Source organism: Sus scrofa, chromosome 7 (genome assembly GCF_054392235.1).
Source record: "Sus scrofa isolate SSC_HxYL_T2T_F1_AM1 chromosome 7, Sscrofa_HxYL_maternal_Yorkshire_Landrace_v2.0, whole genome shotgun sequence".
NCBI classification, from domain to species: domain Eukaryota; kingdom Metazoa; phylum Chordata; class Mammalia; order Artiodactyla; family Suidae; genus Sus; species Sus scrofa.
Window position 1 is genome coordinate 79,755,264 of NC_139389.1, and position 26,155 is coordinate 79,781,418.

Consider the following 26,155-nt stretch of genomic DNA (forward strand, 5'->3'; position numbering starts at 1 on the left):
TTCAAATCAGTGCCTTCTTTTCTTTGAATAATACCCAGAAGTGGAATTGCTAGTAGTTGATATGGTAATTTTATTCAAAAAATTTAAAGGAACCCATACTGTTTTAAATACTGGCTTAACTTCTTTATAGTCCCACCAACAGTGACCAAGAGCTCCCTTTCTCTTTATCTATGCCATATCTTGTTATTTTTTATCTTTTTGATAGTAGACACTCTAACAAGTATGAAGTGACATCTCATTATAGTTTTGCTTTGTGTTTCTTGATGATTAGTGATGTTGACTACCTTTTTATGCATCTCTTGGCTCTCTGAATTTCTTCTCTTGAAAAATGTCCATTCAGATCCTCTGTCCATTATTAAATCATATTCATTTTTTAAATATTGTGTTGAATTAGTTCTGTATATATTTTAGATATCAATCCTTTATCAGACATATGGTTCACAAATATTTTCTCGCTTCCATAATTTGCCTTTCATTTTGTGGAAGATTTCCTTTTCTATGAAGAATGTTTTTAGTTTATAGTACCACTTGTTTATTTTTCTTTTATTGTCTTTGCTTTTATTTTTGAATCCAAGAATTCATCACCAAGAATAATGTCAAGGAATTTACCACCTATGTTTTCTTTTAGGAGTTTTATGACTTCAAGTCTAACATTCAAGTCTTTAATCCATTTTGAGTAAATTTTTGTGTATTGTATACGATAGAGGTCCAGTTTCATTTTTTGCATGCGGCTGTTCAGTTTTCCTAATACTATTTATTTAACAGACTGATCGTCCCCATTGTATATTCTTGGCTTTTTCTGGGTCATAAATTAATTAACCATATATGCATGGTTTATCTGAGATCTTTATACCATTGATATATGCATCTGTTTTTTTTATGCCAATATCATATGCTTTTAATTAAAATGGCTTTGTAATGTGGTGTAAAATCAGGGAGCATGATGCCTCCAGATTTCTTCTTCTCTTGCAAGATTGATTTGGCTATTCAGAGGTTTTGTGGTTCTATAGAAATTTAGAATTGTTTTTTCTATTTCTGGTAAAATATAATTGGAATTTTGATAAAGATTGCATTAAATCTGTCTATTGCTTTGTGTAGTTTGGACATCTTCATAGTATTAATTTTTCTAATATATAAACATGGAATACTTTCCATTTATTTATGTCTTTATTTCATTATTAAATTTATTTTGAAATATTTTATGAATTGTTTTAAATGCATTTTTCTTACTCTTTCTGATACTTCATTATTAAAGCAATGCAACATATTTTTGTGTATTGATTTTGTATCCTGCAACTTTATTGCATCCATTTATTCAAACTTTTTTTGATTGATTTCTTAAATTTTTTAAAATATGTATTATCATGTCAACTGCAAATAGGGAAAGATATACTTTTTTTCTTTCCAATTTGGATGCTATTTCTTTCTTTTCCTTGCCTAACTGCTCTGTCTGGGACTACCAATATTATGCAGAATAAAATTGGTGAGAATGGCATCTTACCTTGTTCCTGATTTAAGAGGAAAAGATTTTAGCTGTCATCACTGAGTATGATATTAGCCATGGGCTTGTAATAGATGGCCTTTATTAATGTTGAATATATTCCCTCTATACCCACTTTTTGAGATTTTTTATCACAAACGGATGGTGAATTTTGTCACATGGATTTATTGTACTGTTTTACCCTCCTACCAATAATATAAGAGATTAATCTATATCCTCACTAAAAACTGTTCTGTCAGTACTTTCAATTTATTCATTCTTGAGTGCATGTTGTTTTAAGTCTTTGTGGTCCTAATTTGCATTTTTTTGATTGCTAATGGTATTTAATATCTCTCAATGTGCTTATTGGCCATTCATACTTTTTTTTTTTTTTTTTTTGTCTTTTTGCTGTTTCTTGGGCTGCTCCCTCAGCATATGGACGTTCCCAGGCTAGGGGTCGAATCGGAGCTGTAGCTGCCAGCCTACGCCAGAGCCACAGCAACGCGGGATCCGAGCAGTGTCTGTGACCTACACCACAGCTCATGGCCACACCGGATCCTTAACCCACTGAACAAGGGCAGGGATCGAACCTGCAACCTCAGGGTTCCTAGTCGGATTCGTTAACCACTGTGCCATGATGGGAACTCCCCCATTCATACATTTTTACTTGTGAACTGTTTGAAGTCTTATAAACTATTTTTAATGAGTTATCTGCTTTTATTAATTTACTTGTGGGCATAATCCATATATTTTGAATATAAATCTTTTGTCAGATACATATGCTGTAAATATTTTCTCCTTGTATATGGCTTGAGGTAGTGGTTGACATTCTTCCTAATAATAATAATAATAATTATGCTACAGTAATTTATCATTTGGTGAAGACCTATTATATACCAGGAGTTTGAATAAATACATTAGACACATTGTGTCACATAATTTTCACTATAATATCAAAAATTTTTTGATAATTTAGTTGAGAACATTATTTTTCTTATTAGTAAAAATTTGTTTATATTATTTTACTCATCACTTCTATATTTTCCATAATACTTTTTATTTTTAAAATATTAAGTTTATATATATATGTGTGTGTATTTTATGTGTATATATATACATAATATAATCATTTTGAGATTTTTTTCTCTTTCAGAAATGGCTAGCACATGAAATTTTCATGCTCATGCTTTTTTAAATCTTTCTTTTCTATGTTCTGAAATAGTTTATGATTTCATCTTCACTGCTTCCATTAAGTGTTGTTGGTAAAACTCCATTGAGTTAATTTCTTCAACAATCATGGTTTTCTTATGTGATCCTATTTTCTCAGTTTTCCCCCATAACTTCTCTTTTTATGTGCATGCAGTTTCACTTTGAATCTTATTGAAAATGTTCATTTTAGGAAAGTTTTCTTTTTCACTTCTTTTGTATTTTCAAAAATGGACATTTGTTAGGATCTCACCACTTAGGCCTTCCTTTTAAACTCCTCAATCAGCCTGCTACCTTTATTAGAAAAGGGTCTGTGATTGCATGGAATTTGGAATTGATGTGGATTTTCTTAGAGTCTGAATCTTGCAAAGGTAAAGTGAAAATAAGGCAATTTTCTACTGATTGTCCATCCATATATTTTATAGTCTTTACTAGGGAAGGCATAGAGGATACTTATATAGTATTTTTTCTTCTAGATTACCATAGAGGCCTAAACTAAATAATGTGTATTCCCTCTTTAACTGTCCTTATCAAGCAACATCCATGGGCAGGTTGAATGTTTACAAGAATGTCATTTATAATATGTGAAAAATGTAAGTAGTATGGAAGTAAAATATAGAATCTATCCAAAATAGTGTGCTTAGAATCGTTGTTATAGATTCAGGTGCAACAAAGTCCAACAGATCAAATATTTGCATCCCACTCCCTGCTTTATTTTATTATTCAGTTTCCCACTCCCTGAACTTTAGGTTTTGATTTCTGACATTATGTTAGGAAATAGCAGAAAAACACTTCATTAGTGTTAGAAAAAGATGCTCTGCTCAGATACCATCTGGGATGGTTAGGCTCTCTTCCTAAGGTATACAGGTTTGAAGTACAACCTAGATTTCAGCATCTACTCTGACTTGAGTCGGCACTTTAAAATCTAGTAGTGGGGTCTTTCCATTTTACCCATAGTACCAATACTAATTTTTAAGTATGTTATTTTTTCTCCTTAGCTGATTGTTCAGTCTCTCATTCTGGATTAATTTGTCTCCAGTTTCTTGAAATATCAATATTTAGATGATATTCTCTGGCTTCTTGTTGGAATATATAATTTGTCCTATTAAGTTTGATCATTTAATTGAGATTTAAACACATGAACTCATCCTTTGATTTTGAATTGAAAATACTTTAAGAAAACACATAGTGCATTTTATAAATATTTGGTTTTTGTAATAATTATATTTTTGAAAGTTTTGGACTCAAAGTTTGCCTTCTGTATACTATCATATTTTCTCATGAAAGTAGTGGGTTTTTTAGTGACTCCTTGGAAAAGGAAGGCTGTGCTTACCTAATTTCAGTTTATAGTTAAATAGGAGATTTGTGTAGCTTGAATATTTCAAACTTAAATGTAAATAATCTTTACAGTAATTTTGCTTTAATTATTATTTGCTTTATTTCTAAGTGGTGAGACCAGAAAGCTGAGAAAAGTGAGGAGGCAATTGGAACTACAGAAGTGTGTCAGTCTCTGTTTTCTGGGCTTTGTGTGAGCACTCACTGAAAGAGCAAGACTTAGTAGGATTGCTCTCTGTTCATGATGACCCTCAGCAGAAGAATAATATCTGGGATCATAGACCTCTGGAGGGATCTAAATCTTATTAATGTCCAGAGACAACGAGAATTGTGTATCCAAAGAACTCTGCAACCTAAACCTAACCCTCTGAATTACAAGATGTCAGCTAATTGCTACCAGAGTGTCTAGTAATGTAATTTGTAGCTATCCTGCTTATTCACACTAGGATGGATACGCATTAACCCATTATCAGCTGTTTGAATATAATCTAGCTGCATCAGTTATGCCAAAAATTCCTTAGAGGTTCTTGTGGATGGCACTGTCACAGTTCTAGCTCCTAGAAACTACTTGTGTATTTGGCTGCATTGGCAATAAAATATAGTGATTACATAGAACAAATTCTGTTAAAACAAGCACTGCATCAGAAGATAAAAATGCAAATGCCATGAGAAACTGCTAAGAAAATGTGACAAATTTCAATAAGAGGCTGTTTATTATTATAATAGAAGCCCTCAAGAAGAATTATTTTATTCTTTTCTACTTTGTGGGATTACCCAGTAAAAAAGGTTTGAGGAAGATGGAAATAAACATGCTTAATTCTTAGAACAAATTATTATTCAAACATTAAAATAAACATTAATCAAGAAAATTAAAGAAGATTTAAAGAAATGGAAAGATATTCCACGCTCCTGGGCTGGAAAAATTAATATCATAAAAATGGACATACTACCCAAGCAATCTACAGATTCAGTGCAATCCCTATCAAATTACCTGTGATATTTTTCACAGAACTAGAACAAATAATCCAAAAATTTATCTGGGACAATTAAAGATATAGAAATGCCAAAGTAATCTCGAGGAACAAAAACCAAGCAGGAGGCATAACTCTCCCAGACTTCAGGCAATATTACAAAGCTACGGTAATTAAGACAGTGTGTTACTGGTACCAGAACAGATATACAGACCAATGGAAGAGAATGGAGAACCCAGAAATAAACCTAGACACCTATGGTCAGTTAATCTTCAACAAAGGAGGCAAGTATAGAAAATGGGGAAAAGACAGTCTTTTCAGCTAGTGATGCTGGGAAAACTGGACCGCTACATGTAAATCAGTGAAACTGGAACACACCCTCACGCCAAGCACAAAAATACACTCAAAATAGCTTAATGACTTAAATGTAAGACAAGACACCATTGAACTCCTAGAAGAGAACATAGGCAAAACATTCTCTGACATTAACCTTACAAATGTTTTCTCAGGTTAGTCTCCCAAAGAAACAGAAATAAAAGTAAAAATAAACCAATGGGATCTAATCAAACTGACAAGCTTTTGCACAGAAAAGTCAGCCGTAAAAAAAAAAAGATGACCTACAAATGGGAGAAAATATTTCCAAATGATGCAATTGACAAGGACTAACATATACAAAATATACAAACAACTTATACAACTCAACAGAAAACAACCAAATGTCAAATATAAACATTTCTGAATAGACATTTCTCCAAAGATGTAAAACAGTTGGCCAACAAGCACATGAAAAAATGCTCACCATCACTGATTATTATAGAAATGCAAATCAAAACTACTAAGTGGTACCACTTCATAGAATGGCCATCATTAACAAGTCAACCAATAAAAAATGCTGGAGAGTGTGTGGAGAAAAGGTTACCTTCTTAGACTGTTGGTGGGAATGTAAATTGGTAAAACCACCATGAAAAACAGTATAGAGGTACCTCAGAAAACTAAATACAGAACTACAATATGACCTAGAAATCCCACTCTTGGGCATATATCCAGACAAAACTTACCTTGAAAAAGACACAGAGTAACTTCTTAATAATTATAACTGCCCTACTTTGGAATGGACTGTATTTTTAGATAATCATGAGCAACATGTTATTGGAAACATCCAAGCAGAGAATGGATGCCATTATGCTTGGTATATTGCTCTACTGGACTCTGTAGCACTGTAGAAGTTCAGCTCTATGACCTCACATGTCTTTGCTAGCTCAAATTCTCTGTGGTTCTATTTTAAAAGCCTTTGAAGCTCTGCTATTTATCAGCCAACGAAATGAGTTCTTGATAGCCTGGAAGGATTTAAATCTTTTCTTTTTAGAGTCCTTTATATATAGAAGGAAACAGTTTAAGAAAGATTTCCCCTTTCTTCACAATTAAGACAAAACTTTTAAAACCCAAAGGAAACAATTCAAGGTAATAATTTTTGGAAATCATCACCTGTTCATTACCTGGCTTGGCCATTAGTTGAAAGAACTTGGCCAAATTACCTAACTTGTTTTTCCCCTAGGATCTAAAATAAAATAAAACTGATATAATAGTATTGTTATTAGGACCAAAAGTCATAATACATGTAGAACTACGAAGATGTCATTCAATATACAACAGATTCAGACTAAATGATAAATAAGGAAAGGGCTTATGTTATAGTATATTATCATTTTAAATTGTATTTTAATGTTTGAATAATAATTTGTTCTAAGAATTAAGCATGTTTATTTCCATCTTCCTCAAACCTTTTTTACTGGGTAATCCCACAAAGTAGAAAAGAATAAAATAATTCTTCTTGAGGGCTTCTATTATAATAATAAACAGCCTCTTATTGAAATTTGTCACATTTTCTTAGCAGTTTCTCATGACATTTGCATTTTTATCTTCTGATGCAGTGCTTGTTTTAACAGAAATATATTGTGATTTTGCAAAAAAAAATACGTTTTAAAAGATGAACATCGTTTATTGAGTAATATTCCATGTTAACAATCTTGTAATTTTTGAAGTATAAGTTTATTTAAGATCTCACTAATGTTGGTGGCTTTCATATAGTTCTTGTAATGTTAAAGTGATCCTATATTGCTAGTGTACAAATAATATTATTTTAATCAAGTGCTCATTAATTTAAAAAGTATTTTAATCAGCCTTACACTATTTTTCTTTTCAAAGAGTGTAATACATTTATACCTAGATGTTTATAAATGTGCTGTATATTCATAGGGTAAATCATTATTATCATGATATACTTGTACTTAAAATACTTATGGATTAAATTTTGTAGTATTTTTTTAGAATATTAATATTTATTTTTCTTTTTTATTTTTGCTTTGGATTGTGTGAGCATTTAAACAATATTAATCTTTCCAAACTATGAGCATAAATAATGAAAAAATTAATCTTTTCACTAATTTTTATTTCTTCATTTTTTATTTTTTAAAATATTTTCCTTTTACGGTTGTGCCTGTGGCATATCAAAGTTCCAGGCTGTTGGCCAAATTGGAGCTGCAGTTACCAGCCTATACCACAGCCACAGCAATGTGGATCCAAGCCATACCTGCAACCTGTATCACAGCCTGTGGCACTGGTTGATCCTTAACCTGCTGAGTGAGTCCAGGAATCGAACCCACATCCTCATGGACATTATGTTGGGTTCTTAATACACTGAGCCACAATGGGAACTCCTCATTGGTGTTTTATAGTTTTTAGTGTACTGATCTTTCACCTTGAATTTACTAGTATTTTATTGTTGTTGTTGATAGTACCTTGTTATATATAGAAACACAACTTTTTTTGCTGTGGTCAGAAATGATGTTTAATATGATTTCAGTTTTCTTAAATTAGAACACTTATTTTATGGCCTAAAGCATAATCTTTTCTCTAGAATGTGTGCTTGAGAAGAATGTGTATTCTGTTGTTTTTGATGAAATATTTTCTTTAAATATTGATTAAGTCTTTCTGATTTACCATGTAGTTTAAGACACTTTTCCTTATTCATTTTCTGCTGGGGTGATGTATCTATTGATGTAAGTGGGGTGTTAAAATTCTCTGCTATTACTATGGAGATTATAAATAACATACTATTGAATAACCAAAGATCAAAGAAGAAATCCAAAGTGAACCAAAAATACCTTGACACAAATGAAAATAGAAATATAATACCCAAAAATTTAGAGGATGCAGGAAAAGCAGTTCTAACTGGGAAGTTTGTAGCAATAAATGCCTATGTCACAAAACAAGAAAAATCTCAAATAAAAAGTATTATTTTTCCTTCTTAAACTAGAAGAGTCAACAAAGGCCAAAATTAGTAAAAGGAAGGATATAACAAAGATCATTGTGGAAATATAGGAAGCTGAAAAAATAAAACAGAATCAAAAAGTGAAATTAAGTGCAAGTTCTTTGAAAAGATAAACTTACAAACCTTTAACTTGACTCACAATGAAGAAAAGAGAAATTCAAATAAATCAGAAATGAAAGAACTATCACAACTTATATCACAGAAGGACAAAGGAGTTTAAGAGACTATTATGAACAACCTAGAAGAAATGAGACAATTCCTAGAAACATGCAACCTATCAAGACTGAATCTTGAAGAAAGAAAATCAGAACAGACAAATTACTAGTAGAGATATAATCAGTAATTAAAAACCACTTCCCAGAGTTTCCATCTTGGCTTAGTGGAAAGGAATCTGACTAGCATCCATGAGGATGCAGGTTCAGTCCCTGGCCTCGTTCAGTAGGTTAAGGATCCAGTGTTGCTGTGAGCTGTGGTAAAGGTCGCAGACATGGCTCAGATCCTGTGTTGTTGTGTTGCAGGCTGGTGGTTACAGCTCCAATTTGACCACTAGCCTGGGAACCTCCACATGCCAAGGATGTGGCCCTAAAAAGACAAAAAATTAAAAAAAACCCACCTCCCTGCAAAAAAGTCCAGCACCAGATGGACTTAACTGATGCATTTAATATTGTCTCAGAGTTCTCTTAGACCGTCTTCATTTCTTCTTTCTCTTTTCTGTTCCACATCAGTGATTTCCACTCGTCCATCTTCCACCTAGCTTATTCATTCTTTTGCCTCCTGTACTCTGCTGTTGGTTCCTTCTAGTGAATTTTTTATTTCACTTATTTTATTTTGCATCCCTGCATGCTTAATCCTTAAATCTTCTATTTCTTTGCTCAGTGTTTCTTGTAATTTATCAATATTTGTCTCCAGTTTATTTCCAAGATCTTGAATCATATTTACTATGATCAGTCTCAAGTCTTTTTTTCATGGGGGGCTGGTACTCTCCAGATCACTTAGCTATTTTCCTGTTTTTTTTTTTCTTTTTTCCTTATATGAGTCATAATTCTCTTCCTTTTCATTTTGCATAGATTTTTGGTGTGGTCTCCTTTTCTGCAGACAATAGGGTTGTAGCATGTCTAACTTCTGATGTTTGCCTCCCTTGTGGCTGAAGTTGGTTACAGGGATTTGCTGCAGGCTTCCTGATTGGAGGGACTGTTGCCTGCCACTGATAGGTGGAGCTGATTCTTATCTTTCTGATGGTAGGGCTTTGTCTCTGGGTATGATTAGAGGCAATTGTGTGCCTGGGGTGTGTGTGTAGGGGGGCTCTTTAGGCAGACTTTTGGCTGATAGGTGGTGCTGTGTTCCCACCCAGTTCATTGTTTGTCCTGGAGCTTCTCATCCCTGATGGGTAGGGCCAGATTTTTCCAAAATGGCTCATGATTACTACCAAGACCTTTGCTTCCAATGCCCTTCCCCTTCAATGAGCCACAGTCACCCCCTGTTTTCCCAGGAGATCCTCCAAGAATTGCAGTCAGGTCTCACTCAGTTTCCTATGGTGTCTCTGCTTTGCCCTGGACCCAGTGCACATGAAAGCCTAGGTGAGCCTTTCAAGAGTGGAGTCTGTTTCCTCTAGTTTGGTGGAGCTCCTGTGCACAAGTCCCACCCTGTCCTTAATGCCAAATGCTTCAGGGGCTCCTCCTCCCAATGCCAGCTCCACAGGCAGGGGAACCTGACTTGGGGCTCAGAACTCTCATTCCCATGGGAGAGCCTCTGAGATATACTTTCCAGTCTGTGGGCCACCCACCCACTGGGTATGTGGTTGCTTATACTATGTAATCACCCCTCCTACTTCCAACCCCTCCTATGGGGTTGCTTATACCATGTAATCACCCCTCCTACCATGTGGCCTCCTCTTTATCTTCTGGAGTAGGATATCTTTTTTGATAGTTTCTAGTCTATTAGTTGAAGCGTATTCAGCAGTTGGTTGTAATTTTGTTGCTTTTATGAGAGAAGGTGTGCTTCAGTCCTTCTACCCCACCATCTTGAAATACAGTTTTTATTTCTGGAAAACAATGTCAAAATTGGAAAAATGAATCAACTTTTAGCTGGGAAAATGAGATTTTTCAAAGCTCAGTCTCACTGTTGATAAATATTAAATTTAACCACATTATGTAAAAATATTTTGCACAAAAATAAAGCATTTATATAAGTTGCAATGTCACTCAGAAAGTTCTGAATGCTTTTAGTCAGTAGTTCTTGATCTCTACTGCATCAAGAGATATTTAGAATTACTGACTAAAAGCATTTAATCTGTATTTAATATAGCACACTACAGTTTGTGAATCTTCCTGAAGCACAACTTTGAACTGTTTGTAGTAGTTAATAATTACTTTAACCACCATGTTGTAAGTTTAATGTAAATAAGTTCCCAATTAATACCTTAGGTAAAATAACTTTGCAATATATCACCATCTCATATGTAAGGTAAAAAGATATATAATGCAATAACTTGGTCTGTGGTCAGGCTTCCTAATTTTAAAGCAATTATACGTAAATTTTATGGTGTATCCTAACACAAAAATAGGATTAACAGTTTTGTCTTTGTCAAAAATAGGTTAATTGTATGCAGTTGGTATCTAGATTGTTTTTAGCTATGAAAGTAAAGAATTTATGAATCAATGATTTTATACAACTTTGTCTTTATGTTCATAAACACATCTTCAGTAAGTTAAACAGCAGTACTTCTAGTTATATTCATATTTGCCTATACTTGTTACTGCTTTAGTCTAGGGAATTTTATAAAGTCATATTGTAAAAAAAGATTCTTATGCTTAAAGAAAAGATTGTTCATAACTTTCAAATTGAATGTACATAACTCACTTTCAGTATTCAAAAAATACAGAATCATTAAGAAATTAGATAGCTACATTGTTGGCTAAATAGTGACATAAATACTTCTATATGTTTTATTTAATAGTCAATATGATATGTAATATCTATATACCTATCAAGGTATTTGTCACAACTTAATTTTGATGAGTTTTTAAAAATTTTTTCCTACCTATGCCCTTTTGGTAACATGTGGGATATCATAAGCACATATATCCATATTTATTTTCAAGTTTTGTATTATAGACAGGGGATGCCAATTCAGGAATAATTGTTTAAAAGAAGAATATAATAATTGGTGGGTACCTGTTGAGAAAAGTTACTATTTTTTTTTTTTGTCTTTTTGCCTTTTCTAGGGCTGCTTCCCTCAGCATATGGAGGTTCCAAGGCCAGGGGTCTAATTGGAGCTGTAGACGCCGACCTCTGCCAGAGCCACAGCAACGCAGTGGCTGAGCTGAGTCTGCGACATACACCACAGCTCACAGCAATGCCGGATCCTTAACCCACTGAGCAAGGCCAGGGATTGAACCTGCAACCTCATGGTTCCTAGTGGATTCATTAACCACTGCACCACAACGGGAACTCCAAAAGTTACTAAATCTTAATAGGTTCTGTTAATGTGCTAAAATACACCAGCATTTATCACACATTTCTACTGATTTAGGAAATATTTGTTTGAAATTACAGAAAAAGCTAAAATAATTCCATTTAAGTTTTCTTCTTATATTTTCTATATAAGTTCTCTTCAAATTGAAATTTGATTTTAAGTTTAGGTTAAAGTACTTTGATTTTCACTTTCCTCACTAAAATATCTGCAGTTTATGTTTGACAAAGACTTTGTAGCTGATCACTTAATGGCCGGGTCTTAAAAAGAGTTTTTTCTTGAGTGTAATATTTGTCATTCAACAAATTTCCCATCTTAACTACGTCCGAAAAATTCCACCTGTTACCGCATATATAAAATACATACTTTTCAATCTTCTTACTAAGTGATATCTATCAATTTTTTACTATTATAAAATTATTTCAATACAAGACTATAGGAGAATTTTTTTTAATTTTTAATTTTTACATAATTTTACAGAAAATCTCATTAATAGTACGGAGTACTCAGTTTTCACTTTTCATTATGTCATCTGCTTTAGGCTTTTTAACTTTTCAAGCATATGTTTGTATAACATAATTTTTTTGTGGGGTGGGCTACTGTCTACCTTGCAGAAATGTAAATTACTTCCAATTGAAAATTAGACTCCCTTCTCTTTTTTTTAAATTTTTAATTAATTTTGTTACTTAGTATAATGTTTTTTTTCCATAATAGCTGGTTTGCAATGTTCTGTCAATTTTCAACTGTACAGCATGCTGACCCAGTTACACATACATGTATATGTTCTTTTTTCTCACATCATGCCCCATCATAAGTGACTAGACATAGTTCCCAGTGCTACACAGCAGGATCCCATTGCTAATCCATTCCAAAGGCAATAATCTGCATCTATTAACCCCAAGCTCCCAGTCCATCCCACTCCCTCTCCCTCCCCTTCAGCAACCACAAGTCTATTCTCTAAGTCCATGATTTTCTTTTCTGTGGAAATGTTTATTTGTGCCCTATATTATATTCCAGATATGTGATATCATATGGTATTTGTCTTTCTCTTTCTGACTTGCTTCACTCAGGATGAGAATCTCTAGTTCCATCCATGCTGCTGCAAATGGCATTATCGTGTTATTTTTTATGGATGAGCAGTATTCCATTGTGTATATATACCACATCTTTTTAATTCAATCATCCATTGATTTTTTTTGTGTGAACCAGAATAAGTTGAATACATGACATCCTTTTATTCCTAAGTACTTCATTGTATCACTCCTAAAACTGAGCAAATGTCCTACATAATCATGATAATATTATCAAAATCAGAAATTTAACATCAGTACTGTACTATTATTCAAAGACTGCATTGACAGTTTGTCAGTTGTACCAATCATGCCCTTTACAACAAAATACAGAAAAGGTGTTAGATTCCAGTCATGTGTCTTTTGTCTCCTCTATTCTGAATCTTCTTTGAATATCTTGACATGGACCTGTTTAAACAATAGGGTGTTCCCTGGAGGCCTAGTGATTAAGGATTCAGCATTGTCACTGCTGTGGCATAGGTTTGTTCCCTGGCTGTCCCAGAAATTTTCCCATGCTGTGGATGTGGCAATAATAATAATAATAATAATAATAATAATAATACCAGGAATACACGTCAAATATTTTGTGCAGCTGCTCTCAATTTAGGTCTGCCGAATGTTTCCTCATGATTAGCTCTAGTTTATGCCCTTTTGGCAAGTGTACCACAGAAATGACGCTGAGTTCTTTTTAGTGTATCTTATCAGAAATCACTTGCTATCAATTAACCTCATTGTCACTAAAATCAAATTTGTCATTTGGTTATATCTGCCAAATTTCTTCTTTACTCTGTCATTAACAGACATTTTTGGGACGATATAATATCCTGTCATTATGCAATACCTTTCCACTAATTATTGCATCTGTGGATGATTCTTACATAAATTATGATGATGTTTGAAAATAATATTACTCTTTCTACATTTCTTAGTTGATTTTCTACTGTTAGGAGGAGCTTTCCATTTACCATTATTGACTTATTAATTAATATTTCTATAGACTCATAGATTCTAATTTTATTATGTAAGGTAGAGTATATTATTATCATTTATAATTTTGTGGCTACAGCTATCTCATATTTGGCCAGTGATAACCTGTATAAACCACCTCCAGTGTCCTATTAAAATATACTTAATATTTGTTTCTTTACCTAGTAGTACAGAAAAGCATTTCAGGCTTATCTTATTCTCTCTCTTCCAAGTTCTGGTGTCAGTCATTGCTCCAGGAAGCTGTGAACATTTTAATGGAAGTGAGTATCAAGAAAATTCATATATATGTACACTTTATGTACTCATTGCTACTGGATATCACTGTTTCTATACCCTCAGAGTATAGAGTATATACATATATTCCATATTTATCTGAGACTCATGCTGAAATCTTCAATACCAGTTCAACACAGCTGCATTCTTTCAACTTCTATTAAGTTCCACCTTTGTATTATTTTCCCCAACAGTAGAAAACTGGTACTCATTACACATGAAATATTTTATTTGCTCATTTCTCAAGTATATTAAAAATGCTTTCTGAACTGCTCTTCCATACTACTGGGGGAAAAAAAAAAAGAGAGGGAGAGTGAGAAAAAAGCCTATGAATGAGAGTCACTATTTGTTTAAAGTGCTTTTTAACGTTATCCAGAGGGTCTATTGTCCAGATTTTTTTATAGTTATTTGAATTGTATTTATTTTTTATTTACTTTAGTATACTTATATTATTTATTTGAAATGTGGTTGTTTTCACATATTCAGTTTTGTACTCAAATTTTGGCTTTTTTTCCCCTATTGTGTGCAAATATGTGAATGGGTACGCAAGTATATAATAATATTACACATGAGAAGTGGTGATTGTAACTAAGTTTAATTTTTATTCCCCAAGTTTTTACCTTTTTTTCCTTTCTACAAGCTTTTTCCTATTCTACAGCTAAGAGGAAGAGATACTGTTTTCATAATAACAACAAAAAAAAAGATGAAAAATTGAAGATCGGCTTTCCACAGAAGATCTAGGTAAAGTCATATAACCATCCTGTAGTTCATATCCAAAAATTACGGGTCTGAATTTCTAAAATTTTATTTATATGCAACATTTTTATTGAGATAAGGTTCATATACCATGCAGTTTAACACATTAATTTTTTATTGAAATATAGTTGAATTACAGTGTCATGTTAATTTTTGCTTCACAGCAAAGTGATTTAGTTATAAATATATATACCCTTTTAAAATATTATTTTCCATTATGGTTTATCATAGAATATTGTATATAGTTCCCTGTGCAATAGAGTAGGACCCTGTTGTTTATCCATCCTATATAAATAGCTCATATCTGCTAACTCCAAACTCCTACTCAATACTCAGTCTTCTTCCCAGCCTCTCTCCCTTGGTAACCACAGGTCTGTTCTCTAATAGTCTGTTTTGGTTTCATAGATAGGTGCATTTGTATATATTTTAGACTCCATATATAAGTGATATCATGTAGTATTTCTCTTTCTGATTTCACTAATTTCTAGTTGCATCCATGTTGTTGCAAATGACATTATTTCATTCTTCTTTATGGTTGACTAGTGTTCCATTGTATATATACACATCTTCTTAATCCATTCATCTGTTGCTGGTCATTTAGGTTGTTTCCATGTCTTGGCTATAGTGAATACTGTTGCTATAAACCAGGGCTGCATGTGTCTTTTCAGATTATATTTTTGTCCATATATATGCCTAGGAGTGGGATTCCTGGATCATCTGGCAGTTCTATATTTAGTTTTCTGAGGAACCTTATAGTGGTTGTACCAATTTACTTTCCCATCAGTAGTGTAAGAGATTTTCTCTACACCTTCTCCAACATTTGTTATTCAGGGACTTAATAATGGTGACCATTGTGACTGGTGTGAGGTGGTACCTCATTGTAACTGCCAGACTGTTTTAAAAACTACCTCTATTATTTTACATTGCCATCAGCAGTGTATGATGGTTCCAGTTTCTCCACATATTTGGCGGCATTTTTAAATCTATTTTTTATTATAGCCAACATAGTGGATATCAAGAGGTGTTTCACTGTGATTTGCTGTAATTTTTTTAACCTGATGTTGAGATACTCAATTTGGAAATCTAAATTACTGCTACTGGATATTACAAAGTTCTTGTCATTATAGCCTTAGACTACAGGTATAATTAGTCTACATTCTCTCATTAAATTTGTTTCAGGGTAACCAGTAATGTCAAGATGAAATCTTCATGTATTTGAATTGTAAAATGAAAAAACAAAAAATTCTCCAATAATATTTGAATGATTAAAAGATAACTAAATATCTAGTGAAGTAACTAACACTTTTTTGGTATTGAAATAAATTTATTAAACCATTGGATTTCATTTTTTACTTTTTAATTGAAATGTAGATTATTTAAATGTTTTGTTAGTTTCAGTATATAGCAAAGTGATTCAGTTATACATATACATATAACCATTCTTTTTCAGATTTTCCCATATAGTTTATTACAGAGTATGAGTAGTGTTGCTTATGTTATACAGTAAGTTCTTTTTTATTATCTGTTTTATATATGGTAGTGTATATATGGAAATACAAAACTCCTAGTTTATCGCTCCCTATCACCTTTCCCCTTTGGTAACAATAAGCTTCTTTTTGAAGTCTGTGAGTCAGTTTATCTTTGTAAATAAGATCATTTGTATCCTTTTTTTATATTTCACACATAAGTGATATCTTTATGATTTTTGTCTTTTTGCATCCTACATCACTTAGTATGATAATCTCCAGGTTGATAAATGTTGCTGCAAATTATTTTGTTCTTTTTATTGCTGAATAGTATTCCATTTTATATATGTACCACATCTTCTTTACCCATTCCTCTGTTGATGGACATTTAGGGTTTCTTCCATATCTTGGCTATTGTAAATAGTGGTGCAAAGAACACTGGCTGCGTGTATCTTTTCAAATTCTGATTTTCCCCAGATATATGTCCAGCAATGGGATTGATGGATCATAGGGTAGTTCTTTTTGTAGTATTAAAGGGACATATATACTACTACAAATCTCCCTAAAAAAGTCCAGGGCTAGATGGCTTCACAGATGAATTCTACAAAACATACAAAGAAGAACTTATACTAATACTTCTTAAAATCTTCCAAAAGATTGAAGAAGTAGCAACACTCCCAAAGACAGGCTAACAAGTCACCATCAGACTAAAACCAAAACCAAATATACTACCAATAAGAAAAAATATAGATCAATGTCTTTGATGAATATAGATGCAGAAATTCTCAACAAAATTTTAGCCAACCAAATCCAACACACAGACAAAAAGACCATACACCATGATGAAGAGAGATTCATCCCAAGTTCACAAGGATGATTCAACATAAGCAAATGAATCAGTGTAACACACCACATTAGCAAAAGAAAAGTTAAAAAAAGTCATTTCAATAGATGCACAAAAAGAATTTGAAAAATTTAACATCCATTCATGATAAAAACTCTCACCAAAGTGAATATAGATGGAAGATACTTCAACATCATAAAATCCATTTATGATAAACCCACAGCCAATTCAATACTCAGTGGAGAAAAGCTGAAATCGTTCCCAATAAAATCTGGAACAACACAATGATGCCCACTTGCACCACTCTTATTCAATATAGTATTGGAAATCCTAGCCACAGAAATCAGACAAAAAGAAGGAAATAAAAGGTGTCTAAATTGGAAGAAAAGATGTAAAATGTAAAACTGTCACTGTATGCTGATGACCCCAAACTATGTATAGAAAACCCTAAAGACTCCACAAAAAAATTACTCAATGTGATCAACAAATTCAGCAAAGTAGCAGGATACAAGATTATCATTCATAAATCAGTTGCATTTCTGTATACTAATAATGAAATATTAGAAAAGGAATATAAAAAACAATATATTTTAAAATCACACCAAAAAATAAAATACCTAGGAATATACCTGACCAAGGAGGTAAATGACTTATATGCTGGGATCTATACAACATTAATAAAGGACATTAAAGTGGATTCAAAGAAATGGAAAAATATCTCATGTTCTTGAATTGGAAGAATATTGGTAAAATGGCCATATTTCCCAAAGCAATCTACATATTTAATGTAATCCCTATCAAATTACTCATGTCATCTTTCACAGAACTAGAACAAATAATCCAAAAATTTATATGGAACCATAAAAGACCCAGAACTGTCAAAGCAATCCTAAAGAAAAAAAGAAAAGCAGGAGGCATAAACCTCCCAGACTTCAAAGACTTCAGACAATACTACAAAGCTACAGTAATCAAAACTGTATGATACTGGTATGAAAACAGACATATGGATCAATGGAACAGAATAGTCCAGAAACAAACCCAGACACCTATCATAATTAATCTTCAACAAAGGAGGCAAGAATATAAAATGCGAAAAAGACATTCTCTCCAGCAAGCGGTTTTGAGAAAACTGAACAGTGGCATGTAAATCAATGAAATTAGAACATACCCCCACAACATGCACAAAAATAAACTCAAAATGGCTCAAAGACTTAAACCTGAGACATGACATCATAAAACTCATAGAAGAGAACATAGGGAAAATATCTTAAACTGTACAAATATTTTCTTAGATCAGTCTTCCAAAACAATAGAAATAAAAACAAAAATAAACAAATGGGACCTAAAATTGTAAGCTTTAGCACAGCAAAGGCAAGCATACACAAAACAAAAAGACAGCTTATAGAATTATAGAAAATAGTTGCAAAGATGCAACTGACAAGGGATTAATCTCCAAAATATAAAAATAACTCATAGAACTCTAAAACAAAGGAATAAACAACCCAATTGAAAAATGGGCAAAAGGCCTAAATAAACATTTCTCCAAAGAAGACATACAGATTGCCAATAGTCACATGAAAAAATGCACAAAATCACTAATTATTAGAGAAATCCAAATCAAAACTACAATGTGATACCAGCTCACAGAGGTCAGAATGGACATGATTAATAAGTCTACAGTTAAAAAATGCTGGAGAGGGTGTGGAGAAAAGGGAACTCTCCTACACTGTTGGTTGGAATGTACATTTGTACAACCACTATGGAAAACCTATGGAGGTTCCTTAGAAAACTAAGTATAGAACAACCATTTGATCCAGCAATCCCACTTCTGGGCATATAGCCAGACAAATCTATAACTTAAAAGGATACATGCACTCCTATATTCATAGAAGCACTATTCACAATAGCCAAAGCATGGAAATATGCCTAAATCAACAGATGAATAGATTAGGAAGATGTAGTACATATATACATTGGAATACTACTCAGCCATAAATAAGAATGAAAAAATGTCATTTACAGCAACATGGATGCAATTAGAGATTATCCTACTAAGTGAAATCAGTGAGAAAGAAAAAGACAAATACCATAAGAGATGTAGAATCTGAAATATGGCACAAATGAACCTATTTCCAAAAGAGAAACAGAATCACAGACATACAAAACAGACTTATGGTTACTATAGGAGAGGGAGAAGAGGGGAGTGAGTGAGGCGAACTCAAGTTTGGAGTTAATAGATGCAGACTAATGCCTTTAGCTTGGATAAATTAGTTCCTTCTGTTTAGCACAGGGAACATATTCAGTTTCCTAGGATAGACCATGATGGAAAATAATATAAAAAAAGAATGTATATATATATGTATGACTGAATAACTGCTATACAGTAGAAATTGGTACATATAAATCAACCATAGTAATAAAAAGAAAAATAAATATTTATACATATTTGAGGCTTAAGGAGAAATTTTTGTTATCAAATGCATGTAAAAATTGGGCCACCTGTTTGTTTAGCAACATGTAATTTTTAGCCACCTCCATATATGTTAAGTACAACATGCTATAATCACAGCAAACTTCTGATTTTCAGAAACATCAGGAACATTCTTTCCTTTATGACTTCTTATGTGTACTTTACTCTTGTAATTGCTTTAATTATCATTCTTAAATTCTTTCTGGAAAACTCATACATATCATTAAATGCCATTTAAAAATTCTCTGTGGAGGCATCATTGAATCTCCCAAGTATAGTTAATTGCCCTGTATCTGGCATTTATGTCTCCAATTCAAATTTCTATCACCTAAGCATGGAAGAAAAATGTTATGCTTTGCTCCATACTTCTCATCACAGTTACTTAATAAATAATGAATTAAAAAATTTTAAAGGTAACTGAGAATGTAAATAGACTTTTGGAAGAAATATTAGGCATAGCTCTCTTACTTCAAATTTTAACTATTATGAATATAATGAAGTTCTAAGTAAGAATGTTCTTACATGTTATAGCTGTTGCTATATTTGTCTTTCTGTAGAAATTGTAAGCATGAATTTACTCTTGACATGAACTAACTCAAACATTAAATAAAGAATAATATTCTACATCTCACTAAAACTAGAGAAAAGAAACAGTTACAGATTAGCTCTACACTTCTCATATACTATACAAATACATTAAGGAGAATCACAGCTCTAATTTTATCATCTGCTTCTTACATTCCTATGCTAACAAAATTAAGTGGATGCTATTAAAAAAATCTAAAAGGTTTAAATTTGGGTACAATTTAAATTCATAGAATTAGAACAGATTACTCCCCAAAATAGAAACATGGGTATATAGATAATCAGTTCCAAGTAATGGGAAAATCAAGCCTTTTAATTTTAAATACAAAAATATTGGCTACCTTCTCCAATGATAAGTTTGTTTCATGGGGAAATTTAGTTTCACTTTAAACTGATTTCTTTTTTTTTTTTTACCACTCCTGCACCTGTGGCACATGGAAGTTCCTGTGCCAGGGGTGAAATCAGAGCTGCAGCTGGGGCTTATGCCACAGTCACTGCAACAATGGATCTGCACTGCATTTGAGACATATGCTACAGTTGAAGCAATGCTTGATCCTTAACCCACTTAGCCAGGCCAGGGATCAAACTCGTATTCCCACAGAGACAATATAGGGTCCTTAATTCCCTGAGCCAAAAGGGGAACTCCTAAACTGATTTATTGCTACAGATGAATAATAACATACTATATACCTAGGTACCAAAATTACATTTTAAAAATTATTCCTAGGCAACCAATGTAAACACACCTTTTATTTCACATAGTAAACCCAAAGTTTAAAGGGAAGACTTTTGATTGCATTAGATATATCTCAGTGCAAAATATCATATACATAATAAAGATTGACATGAAGGCTAATGAATGATGAAAAGGGTTATATCTATTGTGCACCCAAGCATTTCCATAGAGTAATAACAACTTAAATATCTATACATGGACATTTTAATTTGTTATCAATTAAAAGCCATTTTAGTCAAATTGCTATATATAAAACCTATACACACACACACACACACACACATATATATATATATATACACATGAATATACACACACACATGCATACATTCAGAGTCAAATGCCTATAACTCATTTGTAGGAAGGAGGAGAAAAAAATGTGGCTTTTTCTTATCTAGTTCCAAACAGATTCTCAGGCTTATCACCTCTGTGAAAAGTGAGATATTAGGCTGTCTTTAAGTCCAGCTTGGAGCACTAGCATGGGGCTTTTCTCCCCAGGCAATGGGTCAAAACCTAGAGATAAGTGTCAGAAAGGACAGAGAAAATTCAAGAAAGCTGAAGATATTGAAAAGAAGTTGGACTACAGAAATCTTTGGAGCTGTGAACGAAGGTGGACCCAGGCTATATTGAAGATCACTATTTACCCTGGTCCCTAAGAGGCCAAAAGACATTGAATGGATATATTGAATTTTCCATGTGAATGGGAACTAATGAAATCAAGGAACAGTGAAAGAGGGTATTCCCTTTCTATCATGATATAAAAATATTACATCAAAATTTTATTGATGAAGGCAGTAAAAGAGACGATAAGTAAGAGTAGAATAAGGGATTTCAAAAATTAGAGGGAATATAACAATTAAATTTTGGTCAATCATTACTTTTTAAATAAAAGAATAGTAAAACAATACTAATAAAAACTTTTAAACATATAGTAAGGTGGTAGAAATAAATTTAATGTGTATTGTTATGTGACATTTGAAAGGTTTGAATTTTCTTACAGAGGATATCATTATATGACATTGAAAGGTTTGAATTTTCTTACACTGCATTAATAAACAAAATGTGGTCCTGTACTGTTAAAAAGGAAACACTGAAAACAAGATAGTAGAAATGTTGAAAATGAGGAGATATACACAAACCCCTAGCTCCTATGATTTTTTATTCTTTGAGATATATTTGATAAACAGTATCAGAAGAAGATATGATTGAATAATTCATGGTACATTGATATCATGGTATGTTGCATCTGTTACACAAAATGATAGAATGCTATATTACTGACTGTAGGATTTTACCTAAATATTTTAGTAAGGAACATTTTGAAGGATTTTACCTAAATATGTTTAACATTTAGCACCAAAATATATAAATATTAACAAACCTTAACAGAGAAATGGGTAGCAATAAAATAATAGTAAGGGAATTTAATATCCAATTTTATCAATGGATAGATCATGCATAAAAAAATCAATGAAATATATTTATCTTAAATGACATTTTAGACCAAATTGACTTATTAAAAATTCATAGAAAGGCAAAGAGAATACACATTATTTTCGTGCACGTATGAAATATTTTCTAAGACAGATTATATGTTAGGCTACAAAACAAGTCTTAATACATTTAAGAAGATTAAAACCATACCAAGCATTTTTTCTTACCAAATGGCATGAAACTAGAAATCAATCTTCCAACTTCCAAATGCATTTTACATTTGAAACACTTCCAAATGCATTTCACAAGGCCAGCATTACCCTTGGTACCAAAACCAGACAAGCATGCCATAAGAAAATTACATGCCAATGTCTATAATGAACACAGGTGCAAAAATTCTCAACAAACATTAGTAAACTGAATTCAATAATACATTAAAAGGCTCATATACCATGATTCAGTGGGGTTTATTCCAACTATGCAAGGATGGTTCAACATCCATCCATCCATCGATCAATGTGATACACCATATTAACAGAATTAAAGATACAAATCATATGATCATCTCAATAGATGCAGAAAAGACCTTATATATCTTTTCATGATAAAAATTCTCAATAAACTAGGAATAGAAGAAATTACCTCAATGTAATCAAAGTCATATGTGGCAAGTACCCGACTAGATGACAAGCTAAAAGCTCTTCCTCTAAGATCAAGAACAAGATAAGGGTGCCCACTATTACTACTTCTAGTCTACATAGTACTGGAAATCCTACTCAAAACAATTAGGTGGGGGAAAAGAAATAACAAGCATGAAAATCAGAAAGGAAGAATCACAACCATCACAATTTGTAGGTGGCATGACATGATATAGAGAAAACCCTGAAGACCCTACCAAAAAAAAGTGTTAGAATAAACGAATTCAGTAATCTGCAGGATACAAAAACAATTTGTAAAACTATGTTCCATTTTTACGCACTAATGACAAAGTATCAGAAAGAGAAATTAAGAAAACAATCCCATTTACAATTGCATCCAAAAGAGTGAAACATCTAGGAATGAATTTAACCAAGGTGATGAAAAACCTGACCTGTACTCTGAAAACTATATTAATGAAAAAATGAAGACATATAATCTGAAAGTTATTCTATGCTCATGCATTGGCAGAATTAATGTGTACAAATTTGTATACTACTACTACTCAAAGAAATGTACAAATTCAATTAACTCCCTTTCAAAATTTAAATAGTACTTTTATTTATACACAATATTTGGGACTCTTCTTCTCTTAATCTCTATGTTTTCAGGTCACTCCTTCTCTAGCTATTCCAGTTACCTTGTTTTCCTTGTTCTGGATTTTCAGATATGAGGCATATAGGGTATATTATCTGAGTTTTAGTCATCTGCATCATGCTACAACAGTTGTCTGTCTTCAGGTCCAAAACAGGAAATGCACCTTGTAATAGTCCCTTTTCCAAAATGTGGACTCCTCTCCAAAAATCTACCTGCTTTTTAGTACTAGGAAGTTTCATTTTGTATTTTTTGTCCAGAGTTTTTATTTGTTCTCTTCTGAAGAATTGCTCTGTTAGGAATTTATTGCACGATACTGGAAACCAAAATCTGGGAACAATTCTTTGAAACTATCTTTTCTAGAGAATATGGCATTTTCCCACATGAATTATATAGGAAGTAATTTAAAAAAACTAGTATCATTTTCTAATGCCTAAATTGACCAGTGTTTCATATCTCTTGTAAGGTAATCTGTATATTGATTTTTTTTTTTTTTTTTTTTTTTTTTGCCAAGTGGCAATAAGAAATAGTAAAGCAATGGCAATCTGGAATGATGACAGTTTTGCTAATTCATTTGCTTTTTGAATAAATGTAATTATAGTCTCCTTAGCATAGAGCTACCTATATTTCTTTGGAATAATATTTCAATTCACAGTTTTCTACAGTAGCTTAAATAGTAAGCTTTAAGATGAAGCACCACAAACACCCCAGTGTTCATTGCAGCACTGTTTACAATAGCCAAGACATTGAAGGAATCTAAATGTCCATCTACAGCGGAATGGGTAAAGAAGATGTGGTACATATATACAGTGAAATATTACTCAGCAATAAAAAAGAATGAAATAATGCCAATTGTAGCAACATGGATAGACCTAGAGATTATCATACTAAGTGAGGTTTATTAGACAATGAAAGGCAAACATCATATGATATCACTTATATGTGGAATCTAAATAAAAAGGATATAACCAAACTTTTGAGGAACAGAAACAGACTCACAGCCTTTGAAAAACTTATGGTTACCAAAGGGAACATGTCAGGGGGAAATGGACTAGGGATTTGGGATTGGAATATGCACACTGAGGTAAATGCAATGATTGACCAAAGGGAACCTGCTATATAGCACAGAGAACTCTACCCAATATTCTGGGATAATTTATGTGGGAAAAGAATCTAAAAGAGAATGGATGTGTGTACACATTCAACTGAATCACTTTACTGCACAGCAGAAATTATCATGACATTGTTAATCAACCATAATAAATTTTAGAAAGTGAATAAATGAAGCATCACAAACATACTGCAATTTAGATATTCCATTTACCTACATTAATATAAACCACATACAAAGCTGAACTGAATATATTCAAAAATACATAGGTGAATGTAAAGTGATATAAGAAAGAGTTCTTGATGTATTACCATATTCTCTAATATTTAGACTCCTCTAGTATTATGTGGTGATAGATTGAAAAGTATCTGGAAAATAGATATGATTTTCAGTTTTCATATGTAAGTGGATTATTGTTAATAAAATATGAGATTATTTTTAGTGAACATTTATTTTTGTCCAATATTAAATTCTACAACTATATATACCAATGACTGTGTTTAAATTTTATACAGCTAATTTTCAGTTTTCTAGAAAATTATTCCTTATAATAATAATTTCTTCGTAATTTAAGAAAATGAATCAAGATTAAAAATGAAATGATAAGCCATATTTGAGCATAAGAAATTAAATTGAATTAGTAAACTTAAGCTATCCTAATAAAAATGTTTTCAATAAGCATTTCCTCTATTCTATTTAATTCTGTTCCAGTGAAATACAAAGTAAAGGCAGAATCAGATGATTTAAAACCATTAAGTGGGAAAAAGTCTGCTCATTTTTACTTGAGGTTGGAATTTTTAAACTTTATTTAAAATTAAAGATTATTTATAATATTGTGAGCAAGAAAATAATTTATCTTCTCGTTAAATAAGATCCCAAAGGCAGTGATGAAGTTGGATGAAAAATTGTTGCTTTTAGTAAGAGCTTTCTAAAGAGTAGACATATATAAAAGACAGATGGGTGAACTAACTGAACTAAGTGTATTTGCTCAGATATTGGTTGGCTGTCAGCCAAATACATTGACACTGGCCACCAAGTGCTAAGACCATGGTTTAAACACTCCATAAGTAAAATGGCAATGTATTGTTTTAAGACATAAATTGGGACAAAGCATGTAATTTATAGCATTTTTTTCAAGTGGTGGTTTTAGCTATGTCTCAAATGTGGCTTTTGCATTAAAAATTTTTTTTTAATTGCACAAACAAGCCCTTTACTTTGCCATTCCCTACTGTTAATATGCAGAATTTTTCAGCTCACCAGGAATAGAAATTGAAAAACATAAAAACTGGCTTTTTTTGTTGTGGTTTTGGTAGATGTAAAAATGAAAACAACCCAGCA

At 32.4% G+C, this 26,155-nt stretch overlaps 1 protein-coding gene and 1 long non-coding RNA gene across 10 annotated transcripts in view; one reads left to right on the forward strand and one right to left on the reverse strand.

Annotated features, from left to right (window-relative positions):
• LOC102165728 (uncharacterized) overlaps positions 1–26,155 on the forward strand; it is a 582,163-nt gene that overhangs the window by 530,397 nt on the left and 25,611 nt on the right. For 2 of the 6 annotated variants that reach the window (XR_014810750.1, XR_014810752.1), the window contains 2 exons: positions 14,065–14,112; positions 14,766–14,869. This is a non-coding gene — a long non-coding RNA (uncharacterized LOC102165728). Of the gene's footprint in view, positions 1–14,064; positions 14,113–14,765; positions 14,870–26,155 lie in introns of those variants that run through there. The other 4 variants (XR_014810753.1, XR_014810751.1, XR_014810754.1 and 1 more) reach the window with 3 other exon arrangements.
• Positions 1–26,155, reverse strand: part of LOC106504458 (uncharacterized) — a 1,793,907-nt gene that overhangs the window by 196,567 nt on the left and 1,571,185 nt on the right. For 2 of the 4 annotated variants that reach the window (XR_014810741.1, XM_084969049.1), the window contains one exon: positions 9,392–10,364. The exons of 1 other annotated variant lie outside the window; for it this stretch is intronic. The gene's annotated coding sequence lies outside the window, so the exon portion shown is untranslated. Of the gene's footprint in view, positions 1–9,391; positions 10,365–14,013; positions 14,093–26,155 lie in introns of those variants that run through there. One more of the 4 variants, XR_014810742.1, reaches the window with a different exon arrangement.